This window comes from Phasianus colchicus, chromosome 4 (assembly GCF_987193195.1).
Source record: "Phasianus colchicus chromosome 4, bPhaCol1.hap1.1, whole genome shotgun sequence".
Classification (NCBI taxonomy): domain Eukaryota; kingdom Metazoa; phylum Chordata; class Aves; order Galliformes; family Phasianidae; genus Phasianus; species Phasianus colchicus.
The window spans coordinates 6,813,358-6,826,198 of record NC_143439.1 but is presented as its reverse complement, the minus strand read 5'-3'; the positions used below and the strand labels follow the sequence as shown (position 1 = coordinate 6,826,198).

The following is a 12,841-nucleotide window of genomic DNA, read 5'->3' as shown; positions in this document are numbered from 1 at the left end:
GGTCGCCTTTCCCTTGTCCACCGATGCCGTCACTCCATCATAAAAGGCCACCAGATTGGTCAAGCATGACCTTCCTCTGGTGAAGCCGTGCTGGCTGTCACGGATCACACGCCCTTTCCTCATGTGATCGAGCATGTCATCCAGGATGATCTGTTCCATGATCTTCCCGGGCACAGAGGTGAGACTCACCGGCCTGTAGTTCCCGGGGTCCTCCTTGCTCCCTTTCTTGTAAATGGGAGTGACGTGACCCTTCCTCCAGTCATCCGGGACCGCACCTGACAACCACCACTTCTCAAATATGATGGAGAGCGGCTCGGCAACCACCTCAGCCAGCTCCTTCAGAACCCTGGGATGCACGCCATCCGGCCCCATAGACTTGTACGCATTCAGTCTCGCGAGGCGGTCTCGGATCTGCTCTGCCCTCACAGCGGGGGGGGATTTACCACCCCGGTCCCCACCCAGAGGTGTAGGGATGCGGGGCTCAGGGATGGGAGGAGTACTGGAGTCCTGGCCGCCAGTGAAGACCGAGGCAAAGAACTCATTCAGTACCTCGGCCTTCTCTCCGTCCGTTGAAGCCAGTTCTCCTTTTACATTTACCAAAGGAGGTACCCTCGCTTTGGCCTGTCTCTTCTGGCTAATGTACCTATAGAAAGTCTTCCTGTTGTTTTTCACGTCCCTCGCCAAGTTCAGTTCCACCTGCGCCTTGGCTTTCCCGATCCCACATCTGCAAGTCCGGACGACATCCCTGTATTCTTCCCAGGTGGCACGCCCTTGTTTCCAGAGTCTGTACGCACCTTTCTTCGCCCTCAGCACCCTCAGCAGGTCCTTACTGAGCCACGCCGGCTTCCTCCCTCCTCTGCCTGCTTTCTTGTTCAGTGGGACAGAGAGTTCTTGTGCTCTTAGGAAGGCATCCTTGAAGAGCAACCAGCTCTCCTCAGCATTTTTGTTTTTAAAAAGAAAGCATCCCAGGGGGATCTCGGCACCGGTATTCCCTTACGCTTTGTCGCCATGTGACAGATGGCAGCAGAGGGGCAGTCTGACAAAATAGCACCCGATACGGAAGTGTGTATGAAGCGAAGGTGTGTCACTGCAAATGGTCTGAAACCATTTCCCCTTTTCCTATCACGGCAGACCAAAGGAGTCCGTCCGCAATCTCCTCCGGCACAGAGATGAGGCTGACAGGTTGGCAGTTCCCCGAGGCATCCTTTTTACCCTTCTTGAAAATGTGCGTGACATCACCCTTTTTCCAGCCGTCACGGACTTCACTCGGCTTCCGTGACTTCTGAAATATCATCAGGAGTGGCTTGGCAACTATATAAGCCAATTCCCTCAAAGATCTGGGATGCATGTCATTGGGACACGCCGGGTTCCTCAGGTGGCCGCCAACCCGATCGTCGCTTCCAGCAGGATGGACGCAGTCCTCGCCTTGCAACCGATCCGCTCGAGGTCTGGGGGAAGAGCAGCTGACCATGAAGAACGAGGCAAAAATGCTGTTAAATACCTCAGCCTTCTCCTCTTCCGTTATTAACAGCCTGCCTGTAGAGCTCGCTAGGGTGCGGAATGCCTGCCTGAACTTTCTTTTTCTGGCTAAAGTACCTGTATTTTTCTTGGCGCTCCGAAATAACATCACAAGTTTGTCAGGACCTATTGAAGTAATACAAGGCTCTATCAGCAGTGAAAACAACGGTGACTGAGAGATAAACGTTTGGCATGCTAGAAACAGCAAAGCACCGAAGGAAGTTACTTGCAGGTCTTTCTAAGGTGCTAAACTTTAAACAAACCTCCGATAGAAAAAATAAAAATAAAAATAAAAATAAAAAGTCAATATTTGCGTATCTTAACCATCCTGCAGCGTTGTAGATGGTGGCATTTGCTTAAAACGAGATGCGTCATATGAAACATAGAACTGAACATAAATGCTGAAAAGAACGTCACCTTACTGTTAAAAAAAAATGGCAGTGTAGTTCTGATTGTTAGCGACTTTCAGCTGCTCGGAATACGTGGTTATACAGCATTGCTCCAGGCTTGCGGGAGCGCTGCAAAAAGCTGTGGCTCCGACTGAATTTCAGAGACACGAAAAATTAAATTGCACTCTCCTCCTCAGAAAGAGGCACGGCGTGCGCTTGAAAAGGCCATCCTATTTTGAGCGCTGTAAAAAGTCCTTTGTACAACAAAGCTATAACAAGGCAGAAGATTCACCAGCCATTCAACACGGTCAAGGACAAAACTGCAAGGAAATCTTTCAAGCTGGATGCCAAAAAAAAAAAAAAAAAGAAAAAAGAAAAAAAAAAAAAGCCAAGAAAAAAAAAAGCACACCATGAACCCACTACCAAAAGATCCCTTTAAACAGCTAGCTGGAAACTGAAAGACCTTATTATTTATTTTTTTCCCCTCTCCATCTCTAAACTTAAACACATAAAAAGCGGTTTCACACATTCACGCCACAGAGTACTTTTTAAATACCGGCTTTGCAGTTGACAGATATTTGTACCCTGAACAGAAACGATATCGTACATCTAATAAGAATCAGCAGCAGCAGGGGTAGGAATCGAATCCATCCCCAGCATAACCTCGCGGTACCGCGGGAAGCCACATTTCGACATTTGAGAAAACTGAACGTTTACTGACTTACTGCTGCGTTGCAACAGAAGTTTTTCTTTCGACCTTATTCAGATGCAGTATTTTTAATTCGCATTTATTTAAGTGATCCAGAACATACATCCACCTTTCCACTCTCAAAATGCTTAGGCATATAGCAATTCTGTTTCAAACACCTTTAATTTAGAGCGGCAGATTCTGATTCGTTTCTACGTTGACTCATCGTTGCTTATAATTTCCATACATTTTCACTTTGTAGAGAAGAATTGTTTGATAGTTTTTTCACATTATACCTCAATAATGTTACTTGCTAACGTTTCACGGCTTGTGGCTTTTTGCGTGGAACTGTTTTGTTAGTATGAAAAAGAGGTTTGCACTCCGTGCTACGTACAGCTAGGAAAAGGTCTACTAAAGTTTTAAACAAAACTATGTCTTGCATTCTAAGGGCTACGATCGCCAGCTTCGGTTGAGTAATCACACAGAGGCACGTGGAATCCAAGCACTCCGTTGAGAGCGTTGCATGCAGCTGGAGAATAAACTGCGACCGCAGCAGTTTAAAAGCCGCCCGTTCTCATGCCTCCGTAGCTAGATCTTTGTTTCAATTCCCCCCCCCCCCCCGGCTGCTTTGAAAAGGTCTGACAAACCAGATGTCTCTTGATCGGCACAGAAACTAGCCTCGTATCTTCTCTTGGCCGACTGAAACGTTTCTTTCGGTCCCTGTCCTGACACTCACTTGTCGCAGAGGGTAGCTCAGGCTCGCCCATTTGTTCACTTTCTTGTCAGGACTACCGCCATATCCTCACCCTAGTTAAAAATATAACTCTTCCTGTCCCTAAGGTACGGTTTTGGAAACAGAAAATATCTACAGTTTTAGTAGCCGTGATGCAGAGCCGAAGTTATCTTTATTTATTGTTTCATGTAATAGCATAACTCTTGCAAGATTACGTTTGCACTCACACGAGATTTTGCACACTTCTCCCCAGCTTCGTTGACGTGCTTAACCAACCTCAATAAATGTCTTAACGCTCCTTCTTCCTGCCATAAATATTATAAAACTCAATGCTGATAGTTCAGCTTTTTACTCTCTACAGCCCAGTTATAAACCTCACCTGAAAATGGAGTAAAAGATTTTCCTCACCAGCGCTTGCAATACTTTCCTTGTACTTTATCGTTTCTTTGCATTTGTAGCTGGTTTTCTGAAGCATATGTTTTGTTTTTTCCCATGCCCACGGTCTAGAGCAACGTCACTATGTGTTGTGTAAATTCCATGGCCAGTTCGGGTTTTCAAGATAGTCGTGACAGTTGAAGTATGCGGAACGATGCAATCGGAATTAAAACCCGCACTACATCTCTAATTTAACAATATCAAACTTTATTTTGTACTGGAAAGCACGCAGAGCTACGTGTACTTTTTTGAAATCTTTATGTAGGAGGCTTTAGGAAGGGCGAGGCTGCCGTGGTTACTCGTGAAATCCATCGGTCGTAGCGTTCTGAAGTTCTCCAAGGGACTGGCACTATCTTCTCGACAGAAAAGCTGCCAAAATTCCAGTGGATTTGTGTTAGGATGACGAAGAAAGACATAAGGACAATTACTCTTGCTCATTTGCAACTTTTCGTATGTACTAGTATCATTTTAGTAGTATTAGATTAGTATCTGATTCATTTTAATGCGTCTTATTCGTCCCTCACGTGCAGTTCGGGGCCCGTGTGCTACGCTACGTGAGGTTGGTCTTCTCCTTAAGTCACGAGCGTGTAGTCGAATTTCATCGTATACCAACTATCGCACAGCTGTTCTACTAATTTGCATTAAAAATGTGAAAATGAGCCGTGTGTAGAAGAACTCAACATAAAATAGTTTGTAAATTTGAATAAAACACTACTTTTCAAACACAGGTAATCACTTCTCATATTATCTAGGGTGTATGGAAGAAAAGTCCGTAGGAAAAGCTTATAACCTATTTAGACAGAAATTACCTTCAGCATTCTGGTGATTTTCTCTAAGAAGAATATTTTTTCCTACTTTAGAAATGAAGCTCAAAAAATCCAAACAAAATACGAGTAGCAGAAAAAAGAAAAAAAAACAAAAGAAAAACCCCAAAGCGGTACATAATCCAGGTTGAAACACCTGTAACTTGTGACTGAACTAGAAAGACAATCCGGATTCCCCGTTTCCTCTTGGTCAATGAGTGAGTTCTATAAGAACAGTGGACAGTGAGGTGGGTTGAGAACTGGCTGACTGACAGAGCACAGAGGGTCGTCATTGGCGGTGCAGAGTCCGGCTGGAGACCCGTAACTAGCGGTGTTCCCCAGGGGTCGGTGCCGGGTCCGGTCTTGTTCAACATCTTCATCGATGACCTTGATGAGGGGATAGTGGCCACCCTCAGCAAGTTTGCAGATGATACAAAGTTAGAAAGATTGGCTGACACACCCGAAGGCTGTGCTGCCATTCAGCGAGACCTGGACAGGCTGGAGAGCTGGGCAGTAAGAAACCAGATGAGGTTTAACAAAAGCAAGTGTAGAGTCTCGCATCTGGGGAGGAATAATCGCATGCACCGGTACAGGCTGGGGGATGAGCTGCTGGAGAGGAGCTCTGCGGAGAGGGACCTGGCTGTCCTGGTGGATGACAGGTCGGCCACGAGCCAGCAGTGTGCCCTTGTGGCCGAAAAGGCCAATGGCATTCTGGGGTGCATTAAAAAGAGTGTGGCCAGCAGGTCGAGGGAGGTGATCCTCCCCCTCTACTCTGCCCTGATAAGGCCTCATCTGGAGCACTGTGTCCAGTTCTGGGCTCCCCAGTACAAAAAAGACAGGGATCTCTTGGAAAGAGTCCAGCAGAGAGCCACAAAGATGGTGAAGGGCCCGGAGCATCTCCCCTATGAAGAAAGGCTAAGTGAACTGGGTCTGTTTAGCGTTGAGAAGAGAAGACCGAGAGGAGACCTGATCCAGGTCTATAAATATCTAAGGTGTGGGGGGCAAAGTGGCGAGGCCAGACTCTTTTCAGCAGTGTGCGGAGACAGGACAAGGGGAAATGGCCAGAAGCTGGAGCATAGGAAGTTCCGCACCAATGTGCGCAAGAACTTCTTTACGGTGAGGGTGACGGAGCGCTGGAACAGGCTGCCCAGGGAGGTCGTGGAGTCTCCTTCTCTGGAGATATTCAAGACCCGCCTGGATGCCTACCTGTGCGACCTGGTATAGGGAACCTGCTTTGGCAGGGGGGTTGGACTCTATGATCTCTGGAGGTCCCTTCCAACCCCTACTGTGATTCTGTGATTCTGTGATAACAGGTGGCCCCTTCCAATGTCAGTCATCTTGTGCTTGCAGTTGAGGCAAACAGATCTTCTCAACTGCTGACCTTAACTGAAGGTCTCTCTATTGTCTTCGAATATTTTTTCTCACAAAGAAGTCGTTCTGTCGAAGACAAACCAAAGACTTAGTTTGGAATATCCAAGTCTGAGTACACTGATGCTCCAATAGCAGGACTTTTTAGCTCGTATATTTATCTCTAAGCCAATTTTCAGTTTAGAAGGTGGATAACAAATCAGTTCCTCCCACTTTTAGAAGGAAGTCTATACATAAACCTTGCCCGTTGAATTTCTTTCGCTTCGCTCTCTGAATATTCCTACGTTGTTGTTGTTCTAGTGATGATGTGGATATTCAACCTATTAAATCATTATCAAAATTGCGGGGAAGCTCGTAGTACCTGAACGAGTGACTTGCTAAAAGACGCAAACATATTTATTCCCTTCTTCGATGAAAAAGAGGAGGAAGCGGCATGAATGTGCGCCCCGGCTGACCCTTCTGGAGTTCTAGTAAGTTTCAGCTGGCACAGATTAAAGAAGTATAGAAGTGAAGAAACTCAAGAAAGAGACAGCTAGTAATACGCATTCATCACTCTGCAACAACCAAACTACCTGTATGGCATTAACACTGCCTCGGCTAGCATGAAAATAGTTAATGTTATTTACTAATGTTATAATTGAAATTTATAGAAAGAATATTCGACGCAAAATAGCACGACTGATATCTACGTCCCAAAGCCAATTTTCCTTTCTGTTTTGAAATGAAGGTGTATTTACTTTCAGAAGGCCTGGAAGGTTCTGCAATAAGCGGGGATCTCCAGATTAGAAACCGTCACCTCTACTGCCAACCCTTAAACGAGGTCTGGTGCATTGCATGCACCCGAGTTCCCCTGCGTTGGCCCTGCCTTCCCAGCGGGTGCTCCATCACCAGTTCGTGCTGTGACTTAGCATTTCCACTGCAACTAGATTATATAATGCAGTAAGTAGTAAAATGTGCATGACTTGGACACGTTGGCTTCCAGAACTGAAACACTAGTGGACTTTGAAGAATCTATCTATCTATCCGTCCATCCATCCATCCTAAATATACGTAGGCTGCTCCAAAAGTAATGCTTCCTATTTACTGCCACGAGAACTGCAGTGGATACAAAGAGCACAATAACACTATTTTATAGAACACATTCTCGGCTACAAAACACTATCTTTTAACATACTCGCCACCATTAGCTGCGCATTTTCACCAGAAACGAGCAAGAGCCTGCATGCCACACTAGTCAAAATCTGCAGCAGCACATTCCAGAGCAGCTCTTGTGTGTAAGTATAAGCACACATGAACTCACAACATCAAACTCTACAGCAACCAGAGATGATCAATACTTGTACAAACGTTGTTTAAGCTCTCCGGTACCATCAGCCACAAACAAGTCTCTTTGATTGACTGGTCTCTCCTTCATAGGAATATCTGATGCAGACACACAACTAAAACAAGTAGTGCAGGAAATACACTGCGGACCACTCCAGTTTAAAAAAAACAAAACAAACCAAAACCAACAGAGCAGAGGCAAGAGTATGCAAACAGCAGGTATGAAAAAAGACAACTCGTAGAAAGCCTAACAGATTGAAGACAGTACCAAAAAATATAAAATGCTCGCTTGTCTTCAGAAAAATAAAAGTAGAAAATGAACAAGAGGAAAGAAAACTGCAAAGGAACAAAAAGTAGTGGACTTCACACACTAGAACATAATGGAAGTTCCGTAGCAGACTAACATCCCCTTTTAGATTGGTTAGTTTTCTGTGCCCTTGAATACGCTAAGCATTTTTCAATATTAAAGATGATCACAATTTTGACGGGGAATAAAAATCATCCAAAAAAATCAACAGATTTTAGGTGATTCTAACCGAAAAGACAGGCACGCGAAACAAAGTGCAGAAGGCTGGCAAACACAGCTCTGCTATCTATAGAACTAACCAGCTCTGATTTGAATCTGACTACAGATTTCCTAAAATATTTTTTTATTTATAACAGTCGGTATCTCACCCGCTAGAATTTCACATGCAGAAACTAGAAAAGAGCAGTAAACCCTCTTTGAATGAAATAACGATACATACCAAAAATTACTATTTTCCCAAAGCGATAATGTGTTTAACATACAACATCTGGTACTGTAACGATGATATCACATGTATACGTTTCATTTTGAAATGCTAAAATACGTTTAAAATAAGTTAATAAAAATCAACTTCTGTGCCGAAGTGAACAATTTCGACTTTCTGTCTTTTTTTTCCTCCATTTGAATACCTCGGGACTGAGATTCAGTAGTCACTACAGAGGAATGAACGGTGACTTTTGCTACTCAGAAAAGACAACCGTATTTCATAGCGCTGAACGGAGCAGGGAAAACATTTCAAAAGGAGCTGTTTCAAGGACCGTCACGGATTTTTCCGCTTGAAAATATATAGGAGGATAAGATAAGCAGACTTAGTCATATCAAAAGTAAAAAAGATTCCTAAATGATAAGAAAGTTTGAGAATAACCAGGCAGATTAACTGCATTTTAAGAGATGGGACGCGAGCGGTCTTACACTCTTACACAAGATGAAAAGTTAAAAGTTCACAAATTTGCAAACTGCTCTAAACTTTTTGTTTAGTTTTAGCATTTCAATTCAAAACTTCAGAATTCCAGAAGGCTACATCCAGTGAAACTAGCAGAGAATAATACTGGTTATCACCACAAACCTAATTAGCTTTCGGAAATCTTTTTCAAAAGGTAGAACTGAGGCCAAGAGCCTAAAGTATTAAAAATACTTAAAAAAAAATACTAAAGCAAATGGAAATAGATAATGAACGAATCCAGAATCGCGACAGCAACTTAGATCGTATGTGGTGATTTCATAACCGCAAAGAATTTTTCATCTTCTACGAGCGTGTGACATCGGTCACTTCCTGGTAATAATTTCCACGTAAACAGAAAAACAACATTTCTCTTGTTTACGATGAGGAAATAGTAAATCCAACCTTTAAAATCCAACAAAAAACAGAGAGAAAACCCACATTGCTATGTGCAGAAGTAAAAGAAAAGCCTCAGTGCCGATGAAGACACAAATTTACAATCAGCAAGATCTCCCAAAAAAATCTCAACGCAGAGATCCCTGGACACGATCCCCGTTCTCTGATATGAATGATATCAGATTAAATGAACAAAATGATCCCCGCCTGGAGTTAAAAACCTATCAATAGCTCGAATTTAATGATTCATTATGGCTTCATAAACACATATGGGAGGACAACAGCAAGGATTTTGCCTTCCCAAATCCCAGCACATCCTATTACAGACATACAAGAAACAGAAGATTTTTTCCCCTTTCGTTCATCTTTTATTGTATTTGCAGGCAGGAGGATGTAAGAGAAAGTTCTTTCTGACTTTCGACAAGCAGCTACTATGAAATGTTTGAGAGGATATGCGCCAAGGACAACAACGTTGAAAAAATGCTTAACAAGCTTAATTTAGAAAACATATATGTTCCATAAATACATGAGATAAATGAGAAATATCAGACAGCATGACTCGACATTCTCAGAAGGGACCCAGTTTGGAACCTGATTTCTTTTTTATGTATTGGGCAAATTAACAATCTTTTTTTTCTTCATTATTCCTCTTAACAATATCAGATATATTAGGCAACAGACACAAGCACTCAGTACTGACGTCTGGACTTCTGCAGCTTCTAAATCACTTTTATTATCTAAAAAATATTAATAATAGCTACAAGTGAATTTAGTCACAGTTCCAAAAATTGAAAACAAAGCAGGATGACCCACTGATGAAGAACAGCCAGGTTGCGTCCTCCGCAGTCCTGTGGTCGCTCCAGCACCTGCGACGGGCTCTGCTGCTGCTCCAACCCTTGCAACACATCCTGCAGCCGCTCCAATCCCTGCAACAGGCTCTGCAATTGCTTCAGTCTTTGTAATGGGCCTGTGGGTACCGTAACCCTTCTAAAGGGCCCCACAGCTGCCATGACTCTCACAACTAGTTTGTGGTCTCTCCGATCCCTATAAGTCCAACAGTTCAAACCAGAGAACCAAAAGTGCTCATAACTGTTGTCCCCCATAAGCGGGAAGAAAAAAACGTCTACAAAAGCCAGAACATTTAACAAGGACAGAAGCTCACAAGATAAGACGAAGCAGGAGAAGGGCCATTACTAAAACGGGAGGAGAACAAAGAGAAAGGGCTCATTAACTTAAGCGAACCATGAGATGTGCGAAAAGATTACAGCTGTTGGCCAGCCGAGCACCACACGCAATGGTGGAAGCAACCGCCGCGTGGATGGAAACAGGCCCCGTGCACATTGCTACAGCCCTCAGTACTATCCTGGGCCCTGAAAAGCAAGCCTTCTGGTGACACTGAAGAGTGTCAGACAACAGAACTCATTTCTGAAACCACCTCATAATCACCTGGGCAAAAGAACACGATGCTGAGTTGGTATATCACATCCCCTACCACACACAGCATCTGGAAAAATCAGACGATACACCAGCCTATTAAAGACTACTTTAAAAGCAAGCCACGGGTGCATTCCATTCAAACACCGGGACACGTATTTAGCAAAAGCCACCTGGTTAGTCCACTCCGGGATCTGTCAGCCGGGCTGGTCCTGTCCAATGAAACATGCTGCGTACCATAGAAAAAGGGTAAAGACCCAGTGGTGCAAGTAAAAAACACATTGAGCAACACAGACTGGATTATTCCTGCCTTAAGCAAAGGCAAGCCTACTCGTGGGATCACTTTTCCTAAAGGACTTGCAGGCACCTGCCGGGTAAAGCAGAATGGTTGGTGTCTGTTGTGTACCTCAAAGGGAGTTGACGCTGTGGAAGAATTAACAGTTGCTACACAATACAGCATGCCATCATCGCTACAACTGTTACAGGCCTCAATACACTATGACAATAAGAACCACCCCAACTAAAGAGGAATGAATTCTGCTGAAGTCAGAACTAGTTTAGCAAACAGTAATCCGACAGTGGAGTCTCTCGCTTGTACCGAAGGACAGCTATGAAAGACAGAGCCCAAAAGCATGAACTCAGTGAACATCACGGACAGACCATTTACACGGACGGACCACAGGATGTGGAAATTAGAAGTGTGTAAACATCAAGAAAGACAGGAAATAGTAAATAGTTAGGATATATAAGATTAATACAAGACCAGAGCATAAAATTAATGGCACGGGACAAGGGGTAGATACTGCCTTAATTTCAGCAGGGTCAGAATACCGTTTCCTCGAAGTGGATGGTACATAGCCGTTCTGGAGAAATACAACACTGATAACACTCCAATGTTTTCAGTTGTTACGGAACAGTTCTGCACAGAGCGAACAACGTTCGTTTTCTTGGTTTCTCCGAGCACACAGGAAAAGGGTCTGGAGCAGCACAGGGAGCTGGGACAGAAACAGGAGAGCTGACCTAAACCAGGCCAAGGCAATATTCCATACCCTATGCCATGATACATAAGGAAAGACTGGAAAGAAATCACAACACCCCAAAGAAAGGCCACCAAAATCTCCAGCACAGAAAAAACTTCTTCCTTAAAGGTGAAAGAAAGAAACTAAAGCCTGGCTGGGAATTCAACAAGAAGTCTTATGCTAACGGAGGCAAAATTTAAAAAACAAAATTCAATGCAGGCAAGAGATTAAAAGCAAATATCATTGCAACAAAAACAGGCAAATAAATTTTATTCTGAAAGACCAATGGAGGCAAAACAGAGCAAACAAGAGCAATACACGCATTTCAACTTTCAACAATGAGGGTCCAAAAGACAAGTTAATTGCACAAGATTGACAGCCAACAGAATATGCAAGCTCGATCATGCCTCCCGCGTCGTCCCCACGCCGCTCCTTCTTCTTTCTTCTGCAGCAGCTCCTGAAACGTCAGCGGGGACACCGTTAGACCTGCCCAGCGGCAAGCCCACACGCCCCCGCCCCCCACCACCTGAAGAAAAAGGGAAACCCGACATCGCTAAGGAACTCGGCACGCGACCACCCAGCCAACGAAGGCCTTGCATGCCCCCTCCCCAGTCCACCCACCCCAGCAAAAACTCCTTTGAGCAGCTTTGCTCACCTCACTGGCGCACGGCGCGCTTCCAGCCGGTGCTGCGGGGGATCACAGAGGCGGGCAGACTGGGCAAATGGAGCTGGGCACACAAAAAGCAGCGGCCAAAGAGTCGGCTGCCCTGCTTACAGGGGGACCCCAGCCACTGCCACCACTGCAAAGGGCCTGGGACTCCGGGGCACTCTCGCTCCCTGGCTTACAGGGCAGCCCCCATCCCCAACGGCCGAGGGAGGCTCCTTCTCTCCCAGTCCGGGACACCTCGACCCACACCCCGCTAACGGGGCGGTCACCGAACACAGGCTGCCAGCCGAGCAAAGCACTTGCGCACCCTGATCCTGATTACAGGCGGGTGGACGACACCCCTGGAGCCACAGAGCTCGGTTTCCCCCCCAGCGACAGGAACAACTCTCATCAGCCAGGCAGCGGGGCAACACAGCCAAAGGCCACGGTCGGGGTCCCAGCCCCGGCGATTCCAGGGAGGGCGCAAACCCAACCCCACATCTTGCGGCCCCGTGCCTCTGAAAGGCCGGGGCCACATTCGCGCCCGACTACGGGGGCTCCCTCACAACGCAGCTCACCAAGCACTCACGGGGGGCACGCACAGCCCTGCCTACAGGACGGTACCCCCACATCCCACCCTCTGCAAGAAGCCCCGCGGAGCACGAGGCTCCTGCCAACGCCTGAGTTACAGGCTGGCCTGCCCGGCAGCAGCAGAACATCACCAACCTCCTGTCTTTGGGAGCCTGCGGAGCAACCTCGACCCACCCAGCGGGGAGGTCACTGCACACGCAAGCAGAACCTCAACCTGCGCCCTCTGACGGGACAGGGAGGGGTCGTTCCCA

The 12,841-nt window shown here is 45.6% G+C and overlaps 1 long non-coding RNA gene across 1 annotated transcript; it reads right to left on the bottom strand.

The window, feature by feature from the left end:
* Nucleotides 1–11,607: 11,607 nt before the first annotated feature.
* On the bottom strand, nt 11,608–12,418 carry LOC149918030 (uncharacterized). Its single transcript, XR_016466307.1, has 2 exons — nt 12,009–12,418; nt 11,608–11,810 (listed from the first exon to the last, which is right to left on the bottom strand). It is a non-coding gene; the product is annotated as an uncharacterized LOC149918030 (long non-coding RNA).
* Between the last annotated feature and the right edge of the window lie 423 nt (nt 12,419–12,841).